General features: G+C 44.1%; 1 long non-coding RNA gene across 1 annotated transcript in view; it reads left to right on the top strand.

The window, feature by feature from the left end:
- LOC139181630 (uncharacterized) overlaps positions 1-16352 on the top strand; it is a 288747-nt gene that overhangs the window by 240428 nt on the left and 31967 nt on the right. The window contains exons 8-9 of the long non-coding RNA XR_011565424.1: positions 2782-2983; positions 12391-16114. This is a non-coding gene — a long non-coding RNA (uncharacterized lncRNA). The remainder of the gene's footprint in view (positions 1-2781; positions 2984-12390; positions 16115-16352) is intronic.

Genomic DNA, 16352 nt, shown 5'->3' with positions numbered 1-16352 from the left:
ACGGGTAGGTCGGTCCCCCATCCTTTGTTTCTGGATACACGTGTGTCCCCAGAGTACGGCTTGACTTAGACCCCACCGATGATCCAAATGGTTACCTTTTAATCAGAGGCTAATTACTTTACGATATTGTGGTGGTTTTTTTTGCCATACATTGGCATGAATCAGCCACGGGTGTATACATGTGTCCCCCACATTAGCAAGGAAACACAAACTGTAGATGATACGATGGACCAGTTAGACCTAATTGACAACTACAGGATATTTCACCCCAACGGGTTATTTGACATGTCCGTTCTAAGGAGCTTTGCTCCGGGCCTGGTGACGGGACTCTGTGCTGCAGTAGAACTGTGTCATAGTTCCTTCCACAAGGGAAGAGAGGATCCAGAAGGGCGTGGCTCCAGTCAGTGAAGGACTCTGTGGACAGTCTTCCAAGTCCGCACACCTGGCGTGAGTAGCAGTGGCCTCCGTACCCTGTGTGAAGATAATATTTATCTGCTTGCAGTTACGGCCTCTTACATGCTTCACATACTCAACGTGTAGTTGGTATTTGCAATGTGTCTGAAGTTCCTCAAGATTCTTGCGTGAACGCAGAGAGCGGTGAGCTTGGAGAGCTTTGCAAATTTGCGTCCTGGGGACACTTCAAAGCCTGGTAGTCATAGCTCCCGTCTACGGTGACTTGAAAGGGCCCCTGTGTTCCTTTTATATCTATTCACTGGGGATTTGGTTTACATATCGTGACGGCGTAAAGTTCCAGGGATCTCAGAGCTTTGAAATGAAAACGACTGAATAACATCATTTTTTAACATGGTCAAGCACGTCTGACTCTTTGTGACCCCACGGACTGTAGCCCACCAGGCTCCTCTGTCTGTGGGATTCTCCAGGCAAGAATACTGGAGTGGGTTGCCATGCCCTCCTCCAGGGGATCTGCCCGACCCAGGGATCGAACTGCGTCTGTTATGTCTCCAGCATTGGCAGGCAGGTTCTTTGCCGCTAAGGCCCCCCGGGAAGCCCTATTCTGTAACATTGCTCCCTTGTATTGATGCGTGGTGCACTTGCTGAGCAGTGAACAAGCCTAAACCTTCTCTGCATCGGAATCTAGAGGATTCCCTTTTATCAGATAACATACAACTCTCCTTCTAGACCCCCTGCTTTCACAAAATAAGCCACATTTTTCTCCTTTAGCAGAATATTCAGAAACAACATCCGATCTTAGCAAGTTCAATATGGCCCACGTGTGGCCGTGCCGTAGGATGGAGACCTAAGGGTACATTATTTTAATGGTTTCATTTAAAAATGTTATTTTCCCAGATGTCTGAAAGTCAGCAGTCCTATTACGTAAGTCAACACAGGTTCACAAACATTATCGTATCTTGAATTCTTTTGCCACCTTGCAAGATAAGTCTCGTAAGATTAGCTACAGGCTTAAGTAAATACTCATAGTAATACTGTATTACTTAATAGATGTGTGTCAAATGTCCCGAATAGTTTTAGTTAGTAATGAAACAAACAGTAGACTCATAGGTATGTGTTCCATGGCAGACTTCTCTCTGAGCCTCTGGCAGTAAGCTACTGGGGAGTTTCTGGGCATTCCAGGGACTCTAAATGCCCTGATTATGTTCCAATGTGGTTTTGCTTGTTTCTCCAAAAGATTACAAGCAAGGCCCAAGTATGCAGGAAGCAAGACATGGACAGTGCTTATATTCTTGTGTGAATAATGTTAGACACAAAAAGATGCCTATAAAAGTGGGTTACAGACAAAATCCTGTATGTAGTTTACATATACAACCACACACACATATACACATACAAATACACATGTATGTATACATATCGTTTCTGGGATTTTATTTACATATGTATTTTGATCCCTGGGTCTGGAAGAGCCCCTGGAGAAGGGAATGGCAACCCACTTCAGTATTCTTGCCTGGAGAATCCCATGGGCAGAGAGCTACAGTCCATGCGGTTGCAAAGAGTAGGATACAACTGAGCAGCTAACACTTTGACTTTTTTTGTTTATGTATAACATTTATATATATAATCAAATGCATGTTATATATACGATGACATATGATCTCATCTATATAAATATATAATATTAAAATAGACAAAGCGGAAGGCCAGTGACGATTGCAAGGCAGCTGTATTTCCGTCTCCAGCACCTTGCTGAAAGAGCAGTAGGCCCCGTGTCTGTAACTGGCATCGGCCGAGGTCAGATCTTTATGATTCTGGGTCCCTTGTTACAGGCTGCACTCTCAGACTCCCGGCCACATCACTTGTACTGAACGCACTGATGAACGGTGGCATGGAGTGTGGTTTAGCCTTTCCTGTCTTCTCACTTCAGTTATAGAAGTGAATTGTACAAGTGAGTTAAAGGACCTTTCCCACAGTGATGGTTTAGCCTTTCCTGTCTTCTCACTTCAGTTATAGAAGTGAATTGTACAAGTGAGGTAAAGGAGCTTTCACACGGTGATGGTTTAGCCTTTCCTGTCTTCTCACTTCAGTTATAGAAGTGAATTGCACAAATGAGTTAAAGGACCTTTCACATGGTGATGGTTAAAATTTTGACCTCTGAATATGATTATCCCGAAAACCAAATGAAAGCCTCACAGACCTGCATCAGTTCAGTCCTTAGAAAGGCTGAGATGGCTGCTGAAAACTGATTATTCCTGTTCTTTTAAAATTGCCATTTGACTTTTTAAATTACTCTCCAGGAAGGTAATTGTAAATAACTGCCTAGCAGTTTATATATATATATATATATTTTTTTTTTTTTTTTTTCAGTTCATGTTGAACTTACAGAATGTTGTTAGTAAGAACAACTTGGAACAACGTTTGACTCATGACCAAGGTGAGGAGGTCCTGGCAACCCACTCCAGTATTCTTGCCTGGAGAACTCTGAGGACAGAGGAGCCTGGCAGGCTCTACAGTCGGTGGGATCGCAAAGACTTGGACACAACTGAAGCAACTTAGCACAGTGACCAAGGTAAGAATGAATGATCTGCTACCAGTGTTTTCATCTTGTTCATAAGCTCCATAACACTGTACACTTGCAAAGGTTATTCATTGTGTTTTGCGTCAGTTTAAAAGGTATATACAAGCACTATTCTGAATGATAGTGGTGGTGGTTTGGTCACTGAGTCGTGTCTGAGTCTAGCGACCCCCTGGACTGTAACCTGCCAGGCTCCTCTGTCCCTGGGATTTTACAGGCAAGAACACTGGAGTGGCTTGCCATGCCCTGCTCCGGGGGATCTTCCCGACCCAGGGATGAAACCTGGGTGTCCTGCATTACCAGGTGGATTCTTTTACCAGCTGTGGTACCAGGGTCTTCTCTTAGTTGCTTCAGGCTGTTACAATAGAATACTACATTCTGAGTGGCTTATAAACCACAGACAACTCTTTCTCACAGCTGTGGAAGCTCTAAGTTCCAGATCGAGGTGACGGTGGATTCTGTGTCTGGTAAGAGCCCGCCTCCTTCCTGGGTCACAGACGCTCCGCCTCCTTCGTGGTTCACAGACGCTCCGCCTCCTTCCGTGTTCACAAAGGGATTTAAAAGCGTGTTGTTGGTTATCTGGGAAAATGTTACCTAAATTGTTTCCTCAATGTGAAAAAGGAAGAGCTTTTTAATAGAGTTGGTGTCCATTAATTTATGTATCCGTCTTACAACGAATATTTGTTAAGTGTCTACTGTGTGCCAAAGATTGGAGTCATCCCTGGGGGGAAAAAAGGAGTGAACGGTCATTTCCTCCCTTACGGAATGTGTATTCTTTGGTAAAGACACACGTTAAGCACATGATTTGTGAAAAGTGAGCCGTGTGTCTCGTTACTAAACGTGAAGGAGTAACTCACGTGACAGAGATGTGGGGAATCAGTGTTCCTTTCGCTGTTAGAGAGACCCTTGAATCAAGGTCGGAAGGAGCTAAGTGAAGATTTCTGTGTCAGAGCCAAGTCATCTAAGCCACTTCCTTAATCACAGAGATGTACACGGTGAGGTCCTAACAGCTGGGGACTGAGGCCTCATTTTCCCAGCTCCATTTCCAGCTCAATTTCTTCCCATCACATCCTATTTTCTCGCCCAACCTACTCAATATAGGAGAAACCGTTTAAAATGCATTAGACTGCAATTTGTCTTAGGCTTTGCTGATTTCATTTGCCTTTCTTCCATGTAGATTTAATTCATGGGTGTTTATCACTTGATTGAAGTAAACTATTTTATTCAAAGTCAATTAACCAAATCTTTTTAAGGAAAAAAAATTCTCTCTATACCATTTTCTATTACTTACTGCTAAACCAGTTAAAACAGTCAAGGAAAATGTATACCCTTGTAAAAAAATAATCACAGCTGAGAATGAATTTGACCTCCCAAAATACATTTTAGAATGCTTAAGTGTGTGTGGTAGCTCTTTTTCGTTCCTGACAAGAACAAAGACGGAGTTATCTAGAGATTTCTTAGAGCAACATGCTTTTTGGGGCAAAAGTAGCAATGGTCTTAACTTTGAGACTGGCAAACGACAAAACAAAGCAACGAATTTAAAAAGTTGCAGTCAACCTATTGTTTTCAAGATAGAGCATCTTAAAATATAATCCACCATACTAGAGAGTTAGGCATCTGTTGTGCTGAATGATTTCAGTTCTTCGATGAAACCATTTATAGTATAGAAATGAAAACAAGCTTGAATTGTAAAAACTGAAATTCTGAAAAACAAAGTTTATAATTGAGCTTTTGATCCATCCGTCCATATGAATGGATGAAAGGTAAATGAATCTGAAAGGAAGTGAAAAAGAACAATGATATGGTGAGTGTCTTATACTCCTCCTTCGTGGTGAATTGTTTATAGAGAATGAATGAAGAGGAAGGCAGATTGTACTATTCCTGTTTCTAGAGTGACTTTTGTAGTGTATGTGGTGAGTTTTTGCTCTGCTAGCATTTTATTGGGAAGTAATGCTGAAATGGTCATGCATGTGGAGTGGGCATGTATATATGGAGTCATGTATGGATATGAGAGTTGGACTATAAAGAAAGCCGAGCACTAAAGAATTGATGCGTTTGAACTGTGGTGTTGGAGAAGACTCTTGAGGGTCCCTTGGACTTCAAGGAGATCCAACCAGTCCATCCTAAAGAAGGTCAGTTCTGAGTATTCACTGAAAGGACTGATGCTGAAGCTGAAAGTCCAATCCTTTGGCCACCTGATGCGAAGAACTGACTCACTTGAAAAGGCCCTGATGCTGGGAAAGATTGAGGGCAGGAGGAGAAGGGGACAACAGAGGATGAGATGGTTGGATGGCATCACCGACTCAATGGACATGGGTTTGGGTGGACTCTGTGAGTTGGTGATGGACAGGGAGGCCTGGCGTGCTGCAGTCCATGGGGTCACAAAGAGTTGGACACGACTGAGCGACTGAACTGAACTGAACTGACGGAGTCGCCAAGTATCTCGTCAGTGTTCATTCTTAGCAGGACCGTATTTCCATCCAAATGTCCTGCAGTAATGCCCAGATCATAGCAGTCTTCAGTGATGGCATGAGTGTTCGAATCCCTCTGCATCAAAAGAGCGTCTCTTTTGTGCCTGCCTAGGAACTGTCTGGGTGCTCTTCCAGAAAGCCAGTTTATTTCCACTGGGTGGGACATGAAGGGAACTAAAGCATACCACACTCTGTAGCTCAGGGGCAAGGTTGGCCTGAACTTGAGGCCTGGATCCCAGTGGTGCCTGCGGGCATCTTCGAAAGCCAGGGCTGCCCTGGTTGGGACTGGGAAGTGGTCTTGCTACACGTGCCGTGTGGGTCAGTGGCCTCCCAATAAACGGGTCTAGTCCCAGGACTCAGCTGCCTGCCAGACTCCTTGCTCAGAAAGAGGGCTCTAATGGAAACCAGTAGGTCTAGTTTAGAGCCCAGCTCTGGGTCACCCCTCGGCCTGGGTCTCATAAGCCTCCCATCTTCCCTCCTTCTCCCTGGTTGGAGCAGCCTCCTTGGGGACATGTCACTAACTCCCACTGAGTCCTAGAATTTCAAGCCAGGAAACCCCAGATGCTTCCTCCTGTGGAAACGTTTCTGGGAGATGAGAGAAGGGAAGAGTTCAGAGCTTGTCTGTCCCGAGGGGGGTCACACATTTACATCAGCGTCTCTTCCAGAACACTGGGCTTATGTATGGGGCCACATGCCCGTTTGGAGATTCTGGAGCACCCCCCCCCCCACCCCTGCCGATCCGTGGGAACACTTTCTAACTCAGCCCTCAGAGGAGGCAGAGAACACAGAGCTGACGGACGTGTGTCAGCTGTGGGCTACGTCACCCCCATCCTCAGCACAGCCAGGGGCGACATCTCCTGAAAACTCGATAGACTTGGTGCTAGCATAGATTCAGCTCTGAGTTTGCTGCCCTGAACAGTATCAGACCCCGAGTGTTGAAGAACAGCCCTCTGAAAAGCTTCCCACAGGGGTGAGTTATTCGACAAAAATGCATTGAAACTGCTCCGAAAGACCTCCTACGTGGATGGGCATATCAGAGGCGAGTCTGCATGCAGGTTCCTATAAGTCATGTATCTTCACCAATCTCGGAGTTCACTTCGCCCTCATACAACTCCATGTAGAGCAGAGATTACTTGCTTCCAGGAGGTGCTTTTCCCAAATAATTCCCAATGGGAAAGTGGGGCATTTGAAACCCCCACCAGAGAGCTTGCAATTTTTGGTGAAGTGTTTATTCCAGCGGTACCAGCTATTGTATATTAGACATTTTCACACTGCAGACAGCTCAGGAATGACACGTGGATGGGAATTGAACGTGGTGTCTGATCTCTGGTTTTCTAGGAGAGGAATTATCATGGCCTTTCACTGGTATTGCACCTGGGGAGTGAGTCAGCTTTGAGTCAAGAAAAACACACTAAGCTGAGAGTCTAGAATCTGAAAAGCGTGACTCCTAGAAAGTGTTGATGTCTCTTTGTAATAACGTCTTGTTCAGTTCGTGTTAAACCTTCCCAAAAGGGCAAGGAGAAGGACACAAGTCAAGCAGAGAAAAGCACACTTTTATCAGACTTCAGGTTTAAAAAAAAAATGTTACAATTGTTTAAAGTTTGAAAATACTAATCTGTGGATTAGCAGGATTGGGTGTGATGCTGTTTTCGTTGAGTCAAGGATGGGCCGTGCATGTGTCCTGCCATCAAAGAGCTCACAGAGTCTGTTGCAGAAAAGACACACTGCTGTGAACTCTCGTTTATTTGTTGGTTCGGCATTTGTAGGTTTGAAGCCCCCAAATTAGTCCTTGCCATGTGTTGATAGTCATCCATGGACATGCACGGTGGTGGAAATTTTCAGTCCACTCTCAGTGGGCCCACAGCAGCAGATTTGTGTGCAGTTCATTTAAATAATGTATCTTCACTGATCTTGGGGTTCCCTTGGCGACCGTGCTCCTAGCTGAGGGCAGGCCTCTGCCTTCCTGTCTTATCTCTCTTCCTCTAACCAGGTGTCCTTCACCTGGTCTGAAAAGCTGCTTGCATGTCTGTGCTTTTGTTTCATGATTGCACCACTTAAAATACCTGGGGTGTGGTACTGAACTATGAAGGTAGTTAAGATTGCCACATCTCTTATGGAGCAAATAGGTGCTGGATAAGCTTTATGCGGGGCATTGCGTGATGGATGTGTGTTCAGTGTTAGTGTATCAGCAGTATGTATTCAATAAGGTGTCTGTAAACAGTGCTGAATTGCTCAGTCGAGTCCAGCTCTTTGCAACCCCGTGGACAGTAGCCTGCCAGGCTCTTCTGACCATGGAGTTTCCCAGACAAGAATACTTAAGTGGGTAATAACTATGTCCTCCACAACAGAATCTTCCCCACCCAAGGACTGAACCCACATCTCCTGCATTGCAGGCAGATTTTTTTTTATTTATTTATTTTTTACTAATGAGCCATTGGGGAAGCAGTTATGTGCCAATCAGTGGATTAAAATGTTGTGCCCGGAAGCCCATAGGCACCTTACCCTGTGTTTCCTCTAGGAGCCAGTGGTTCTGTACTTGCTAACTGGATATGTGTGGTGATGTTCAGGACAATGCCACCACAGATAATGAGGATTGACTCTGTATGTGTGTGTGTAAAAGTTTGTATGTGTAGGTAGAAGCGTGTCATTGTGCTACAGGCGGCATGCATACGTATCAGGGAAAGATGCAAAACAACCATACCTAGAAAAGGAAGGGGTCTTCGAGGCCCTGGTGTTAAGTGTCCTTCAGGACCATTAGAACACAGCTGGAGAATCTGGTCTGCTTGCTTGGTGGCCACAGCCTCCCTGTAGTCTGATTCTTCCACCTCCTGGGAAGTTTCTTGAAAAGTAACCATTGTCTGCATAGCTTTGGTCTTGGTTCAGTTCAGTCACTCAGTCGTGTCCAACTTTCTGCAACCCCGTGAACCGCAGCATGCCAGGCCTCCCTGTCCATCACATACTCCCAGAGTTTACTCAAACTCATGTCTGTTGAGTCGGTGATGCCATCCAACCATCTCATCCTCTGTCATCCCCCTCTCTTGCCTTCAATTTTTCCCAGCATCAGGGTCTTTTCCAATGAGTCAGTTCTTCCCGCCTGGTAGCCAAAGGATTGGAGTTTCAGTTTCAGCTTCAGTCCTTCCAATGAATATTCAGGACTAATTTCCTTTAGGATGGACTGGTTGGGTCTCCTTGCAGTCCAAGGGACTCTCAAGAGTCTTCTCCAACACCACAGTTCAAAAGCATCAACTCTTTAGCACTCAGCTTTCTTTATAGTCCAGCTCTCACATCCATACACTTTGGTCTGCTGACAGCTAAACAATAAAAAGGAGATTGGTAATATTCCCTTGGATCCTATCATGCCAAAGGTTTTACAGAGTCATAGACTTGTTTTGGAGGGGGAGGCCTTCTGAAAGATATCCTAAGTGCCAAATCTGACCAAAGTCAGATTGGTCTCATTTTTAAACTATGAATGCAGAGAGCCAAACAAAACCTTGGCTCCCAGAAACTTGTTTCCTTTGTTCCAACGGTTCCCTTTGTCTAATAAATTACCTGACCACGAACCAGAGGGTGTTTTGAAAATATACGTCGGGAGGGAGGGAGAGAGGGAAGAATCAGTGGAACACAGAGGTGTTTGGGGGCAATGAGTTAATTCCTTGTGATCCCGTGATGTGGCGGGAGAAGAAGGGGACGACAGAGGATGAGATGGTTGGATGGCATCATCAACTCGATGGACGTGAGTTTGAGCAAGCTCTGGGAGATGGTGAAGGACAGGGAAGCCTGGCGTGCTGCAGTGCATGGGGTCACAAGGAGTCAGACACGACTGAGTGACTGAACAAGGAAAATGTTGCATATATGTCATTATACGTTTGTCCAAACCCGCAGTCTGTATGGCACTAGGGGCAAACCCTAATGTAAGCTACGGACTCGGGTGATAATGGCTCAGTATAGATTCATGAGTTTCAGCACATGTACCTCCGTGGTGGAGGGTGTTGATTTTGTTGACAGGGGGTGGGGGTTGGATGGGGGTGGTATGTGCCTGTGCGGTGGCAGGGAGTGTATAGGAATAGTCTGTACCTCCTGCTCAGTTATGCTGTGAATCTAAAGCTACCCTAAAAGGAAAGTCTAAGATATATTACATACATACATGCATATGTGATGTCAGCCTGCTTTCTTGTTTATAAGTGTTCCATTATTCCTAAAGGAAGGTATGTACTCCTTAGTATAACCTGGCCAAAGGTCGACCAGACCACATCTTTGATCTCTGTCTTGCTGTCATTGGCAGACACAGGTACAGGTGTTGTGAGATGTGAAGCTTGAGTTACGTTTAAAAAGAATATTAAACTGCAAAATCTGAATTTAGGTGCATGGTCTTAGGGTATGAGGGAGCTTCCAAAGATTCCTTAGTTTTACAGCAAATTCGTAGACTGTGATGGTGGGAAGAGTTGAGGGCAAGAGGAGAAGGGGGCAGCAGAGGATGAGATGGTTGGATGGCCTCACTGACTCGATGGACATGAGTTTGAGCAAGCTCCAGGAGATGGTGAAGGACAGGGAAGCCTGGCGTGCTGCAGTCCATGAGGTCACAAAGAGTCGGACACAATTGAGCGACTGAACAGCAACAGCACAGCAAATTCAATACCAGGCATTAATCCAGCAATGCCAAACTGGCCTTCCTTTTGTACATCAAGGAGGTCAAACCCACTCCCCACTCAGAGTGCTCCTATTAGCTCGGTATTGGATCCTTCTCTTGGCTCATCCACTGAAATTATTAATCTTTTCAAAGAGATGGAGCCAGGATAAAGTATCTACAGCATTGGAACACCACCCCATTGTATTACTTTAATACTGGCTTGCTCCAGGATTGTCTTCTGTTACCTTCCATTCGTTACCTTATGTTCGTTACCTTATTGTACAGATAGTAATTTGAAGTAGTCAAATACAGGTTGAATGAATGAATACAGGGATGAGTCTCTCTGTGCTTAAAATAAAGAGTATATGCTGACAGTGTGACATGCCAGAAGAATGAATGAATGAATAAATACCGGAATGAACCTCCCTGTGCTTAAAATAAAGAGTCTATCCTGACAGTGTTGCATGGCAGAAAAATGAATGAATGAATACAGAAATGAACTTCCCTGTGCTGAAAATACGGCAGCCCACTCCAGTACTCTTGCCTGGAAAATCCCATGGGGTCGCGAAGAGTCAGACACAACTGAATGACTTCACTTTCACTTTTCACTTTCATGCACTGGAGAAGGAAATGGCAACCCACTCCAGTGTTCTTGCCTGGAGAATCCCAGGACGGGGGAGCCAGGTGGGCTGCCGTCTATGGGGTCGCACAGAGTCGGACACGACTGAAGCGACTTAGCAGCAGCAGCAGCAGTGCTTAAAATAAAGAGCATATCATGACAGTGTTATGTGCTAGAAATCTAAGGATCAGCCGTGAGAAGTTAGTAAACACATAGATGAGAACGGTCATGATGACAAAGTTAAAGCAATGAGATTGCCTCCCTACTGCAGAAAAACAGACATCTGCAGAGGACATCTTAGGCATTTCTTAATCTGAGAGTTGATGAAGCTCAGCTCATTGTCTGGTGAGGCGGTGAAACAACAGAAGCCCCTTTGAAGCACAGTCAGAATAAAGAGAAGTGTTTGGTTATCACCAAAACGTTTAAACAACGTCACAAAAATGCTCGTCGCTGAAACCGTATAGAAAAGTCTAAAAAAAGGCTTCGGAAAAAAATCACTTGGGAAAGATACTTATATAAAAAGGTTTTCTGCATCCAGATAGCACTCAGAAAAAAATGGATTACAAATACTGCATTCACAGTAGCACACAAAATAATTGCATTCCCAGGAGTAGAGTGACGTACAAGGACTGTGAATGAAAAATAAGAAGAAAGCCATCAAGCTAAAAAGAAAATTATGAAGTGCTACACAAAACTGGATGCGTACATTGTCACGGAGGCGGCTCGATACTATAGAAATGTTGACACTCTCCAGGTCACTTTACAAAACTTCAAGCCAAATCCGTTGGTTGACTTTTCAAATTTATCCCATAGTGAAAGAGGAGCCAGAAAGATACTGCAGAGAGAAATGGTGAGATAATAGAACATATAGGACTATACAATGAAAACAGTGGCAAACATGCTAGAGTAGAGAAGTTAAAAAAAGAAAAAACCAAGAGTATGATAACATGGAAGCTGGAGCTTGTAAAGCTAACATCCCAGATCACTCACGAAGAGACAGGTTCTTCTGATGAAAACTAGATGCCTGTGTCACTCCACACAGCATTAAAGGTAGACTTTTAAAACTGACATGTAGTAAACACCGCTGTTACCATCAGATCAGATCAGTCTCTCAGTCGTGTCCGACTCTTTGCGACCCCATGAATACACACACACGAAGAGAAAAAAACCTATGCGTGACTTCTGTAATGCTCTGTTGAGGAACGTGTTCTGAGCTATGGCAATTAGAAAGGAAAATGTGAAGGAAAACCTTGATATTGTACTTATTTTGCATGCAAAATGCACTAAGTAAAAATCCAAATGACAGTTACCTGGAAAGAAATGGTCATACATCAATAGGCAAGAAAAAAAAAAAAAAGATATCTCTTATTGACCCCCTCAAAATAGCCTTCACAACTGTCTTAACAAAAATGAATTAAAGACATGAACAGGCAGTTTCCAGAATAAGAGAAAAATAATCAATAAATAAAGAAAATCAAACCTCACTACTTATAATTCCTGCCAAAAAAATTACTTTTTAAGATTTTGTCTTTTTTTCTGTTACTTTGGGAAAGATTTAACAAAGTAATGATATCATATTTTTTTAAAGTGCTGAAAATGAAAACCTTCATACAATTTTGTATTATAAATTTATGAATATACTCAAAGTTATGTTATATTCACTCACTATATGTTCATTTTTAAGGTAAATATACTTCTTGATCCAACCAGTCCATCCTAAAGCAGATCAGCTCTGGGTGTTCATTGGAAGGACTGATGTTGAAGCTGAAACTCCAATCCTTTGGCCACTTGATGCAAAGAGCTGACTCATTGGAAAAGACCCTGATGCTGGGAAAGATTGAGGGCAGGAGGAGAAGGAGATGACAGAGGATGAAATGGTTTGATGGCATCATCAACTCAATGGACGTGGGTTTGGGTGAACTCTGGGACTTGGTGATGGACAGGGAGGCCTGGCGTGCTGCGGTTCATGGGGTCGCAAAGAGTCGGACACGGATGAGTGACCGACTGAACTGATACTTCTTGATAGTGTGATTTACTTCAAGAGGCCTGCTTTTATGAAAATATTTGGAAAAGTCCACAAAGAGCTGGAAAATATGAATAGATTTAAATGTGTAGAGTCCCAGATTCAGCCATTTATTTTTATAAAGCAAAAGGTGAACCCATGATTGTTCACAACAGAAAATTATTCAATAGCTTGCCTTACATTCATCCATTGGAGTAGCGTCCAGCACTTAAGGGTACCACTCGGGACATGAAAGATGCTCTGAAAAGATGTGAATAATATGTTGTTAAGTAAACATGTAATAAGATCCAGTGTGTGCAGAGATAAACCTTTAGTATGTTCTGTTCCTCTCTCTCTCTCTGGGGGTAGAATTATGAGAGACTCTTGAGAGGGGTGGGCGTTTCGTTTAAAAATCTAACAACTTACCATTTTGTGCAAATCTGTTAACTTTGAGAACAAGGAAAGCAAGTCGTAATCGGCACAGTTCAAGCCCAAGGAGCTGAGTCATTAAAAAATAATCTATTCTGCAAATGTCACTGGAGAGGCAAGATTTCTGTGAGCAACGTGGGCGGCTAAGACTCAGAAGTAGTATTTTTACTTGAGTACAGAAAAGGAAGGAACAGGGTCTCAAGTTGAGATAGAAGAAATGCCTCACGGAGAGAGAGTCAGCCTCAGTTCATTCGCCTCCTCCCGCTGCCTTAGGCTGAATGTGCTGGATTCCTGGAGATTAAATGGTCCGTCCTCCCCACGCCCTGCTCTTCAAGCAAGTCCTCCCCACGCCCTGCCCTTCAAACAAGTCCTCCTTCACTGTTCAGCCCACAAAGAGGAGCGATTTACACCCATTAAGTCTCAGTTAAATGCCTTATGGGAAAGACAGATGGACACGTCTTCCCATCCCCTCCAAACAAATGCTGTTTTTGCATTCATATTCTTGCCATCAAAACATACTGGCATAATCCAGGACAAATCTTTGCGAAATGTCCTAATTTTTCTCTCATACTGAAAAATCCGTCTGTAAGATGTGGCGTGTGACTCAGAGATCTGACCATAGGGAGACGAAGGACCTACCTGGGGTCGGCTGTGTGAAGGTTGGCAATCTTCGAGAAAGAGCGTGGGTCTCTGCGGAAGCTGAGGTGTGACTGGTTCAGACATGGCCCATGCACATTTCATTAGGTGCCAAAGTTTCCTGAGTGTGGGGAGTCAGGTTTTCCTGGATTCCCGTGACATTTCTGAGTACCTTTAAATCCCTCGGTGTGAGTGTGTACATGTGTGTGTGTGACCTACACTGATGCATTTTCCATTCCTTACCATCGAACCGAGTCTCCCCCATGCATATTCACACGTTTGCAGCAAGGCCGAAAACAGCTGCTTTGTGGGACAACATGGAAAGCAGACAGCGGTAGATGACCTGAAATGTGAAAGTGTTAGTCCCTCAGTCGTGTCCGAGGCTTTGCGACCCTGTGGACTGTAGCCTCACCAGGCTCCTCTGTCCATGGGGATTCTCCAGGCAAGAATCCTGGAGCAGGTGGCCATGCCCTCCTCCAGGGGATCTTCCCGACACAGGGATCGAACCCAGGTTCTCCCGCATGGCAGGCGGATTCTTTAGCATCTGAGCTGCCAGGGAAGCCCCCTGACCTGGGCCACAGTCAAACTGTCCATTTGGCTGGGTCAGTTCCAGCTCTTTCGGAGTGTGCCAAGTGCCATGGGACACAGCAGACCGTTACTAGTGAGGCGCCAGACTGAGCCGGGAAATGGATGGCATATGGCAGGTAGCCTATAGGATGTAGGTTTTGTGGTTTGTAACCAAATAGCATGTTTCATCTAATTTGTGACTGGTAATGGTGGAGAATTTTTTTTTTTGAAGAAATGACTGATTCCACACAAAGTGTTTATTCAGTGAAATTCTACAGGATACTCACAGCAAGGGGCTTCCCTAGTAGCTCAGACGATAAAACATCCGCCTGGAATGCACTAGACCAGGGTTCGATCCCTGGGTCGGGAAGATCCCCTCAAGGAGGGCATGGCCACCCACTCCAATATTCTGGTCTGGAGAATCCCATGGACAGAGGAGCCTGGTGGGCTACAGTCCATGGAGTCGCAGAGAGTCAGACATGACTGAGCAACTAACACACACACACACACACACACGCACACTCACAGCAAGCCAAATGATTGAAAGGTGATGCCGATAACTCTGGGTCAACTCATTTGATTATTTTCCCGGATGAAGATGTATGTCAGTGCCTGAAGCTGTTCTGATGCATCAAATCCCTGCTCTCAATTGGTTGGCTTGGACTTTTGTTTTATTCAGTTTAAATAGATTGGGAATAGGGAAAGGGGCTTTTGGATTTTTTTTTTCCTGTTTCACTGAAGTCATTCTGGAGTAATAAAACCACAGCTTGAAACTGTGTTGTTTTGCTGCTGCAGGCCTCAGACAACCTGCATATCTCATGTACCTCATGGGACCTGCATGTCTTTATACAGTATTCAGATGGACGTCTGGGACTTTGAACCTACGTGTGCATGAAAAGTAGCTGACAGAGTTACAAGCAGTACCTTCTGTCATCTCAGCAAAATACCAATTTTTGCTCTTTCATGAAAATTATATGCACTTAATTGCTTACCAGTTGCTGATAAGCCAAAGGCTCTATGACATGAAAAATTTTTTATCCTGAAGTGAAGCCTTTCCCTCCTCCAGAGGACCTTCCCAACCCAAGGATTGAACCCAGGTCTCCCGCATTGCAGCTGGATTCTTTACCAGCTGAGCTACTGGGGAAGCCCAAGAATACTGGAGTGGGTAGCCTGTCCCTTCTCCAGCTGATCTTCCTGACCCAGGAATCGAACTGGGGTCTCCTGCATTGCAGGCGGATTCCTTACCAACGGAGCTATCAGGGATGCCCCCCTTTCTTACCATTGAAAATATTTTCTCTTAATATTGCAGGGTGATGGCAAGTTAGTTATATATATGTGTGTGTGTGTGTGTGTGTGTATATATATTCCTGCAAGCTGAAAAGTGTTAAAGCATTTTGCAAAGCTACATCATGCAGAGATTAGCTATCACTAATGTAAGCACGCATTTGAGACTTGAGTATTAATTTCCTTGTTCACATATCTTAAAATTTATCCTCAGCAATACCTATCATAAGGCTGCAGTGTTAGTTTAGAGAGAGAGTGGGGAAAGGTGGTGGAGCGTCTTAAAATAGTTTGGCTGCTTCTTTTTCATTAGTTGATAAATGTGTGTTAATTGTGAATGGATGATTATCCATTGGTTAAATAGGACACCAGGCAGATTTTACTTCTCACGATAACTGTGTCTCCTCCATCTTAGATTTCAAGAACCAGACTTTGATAAGAGTCTTTGGAGTTTTCACCAGTAATTCTGTAAATTTAACTGACTGTGTTTCAGGTAGAGTATAAATGTTTTAACTTTCAGCACTTTCCCTACCCTTTACAATGACATGGCCATAAGGAGACATGGAGGTAATTGTCACTGTGACATTTGGAATTTTATTCTGACCTACATAATTATACAGAAGGTTTTAAGAACCATAGGAAAAAGGCAAGCCCAGTGTGGGGGTTGAGGTGGGGGGAACCAAGGGATATTACAGACCATTTTCAGATTTATGAATTGCATATAGAACGCT

Source organism: Bos indicus, chromosome X, assembly GCF_029378745.1.
Source record: "Bos indicus isolate NIAB-ARS_2022 breed Sahiwal x Tharparkar chromosome X, NIAB-ARS_B.indTharparkar_mat_pri_1.0, whole genome shotgun sequence".
In the NCBI taxonomy this organism is placed as follows: domain Eukaryota; kingdom Metazoa; phylum Chordata; class Mammalia; order Artiodactyla; family Bovidae; genus Bos; species Bos indicus.
This window is presented reverse-complemented; position numbering and strand designations above follow the sequence as displayed.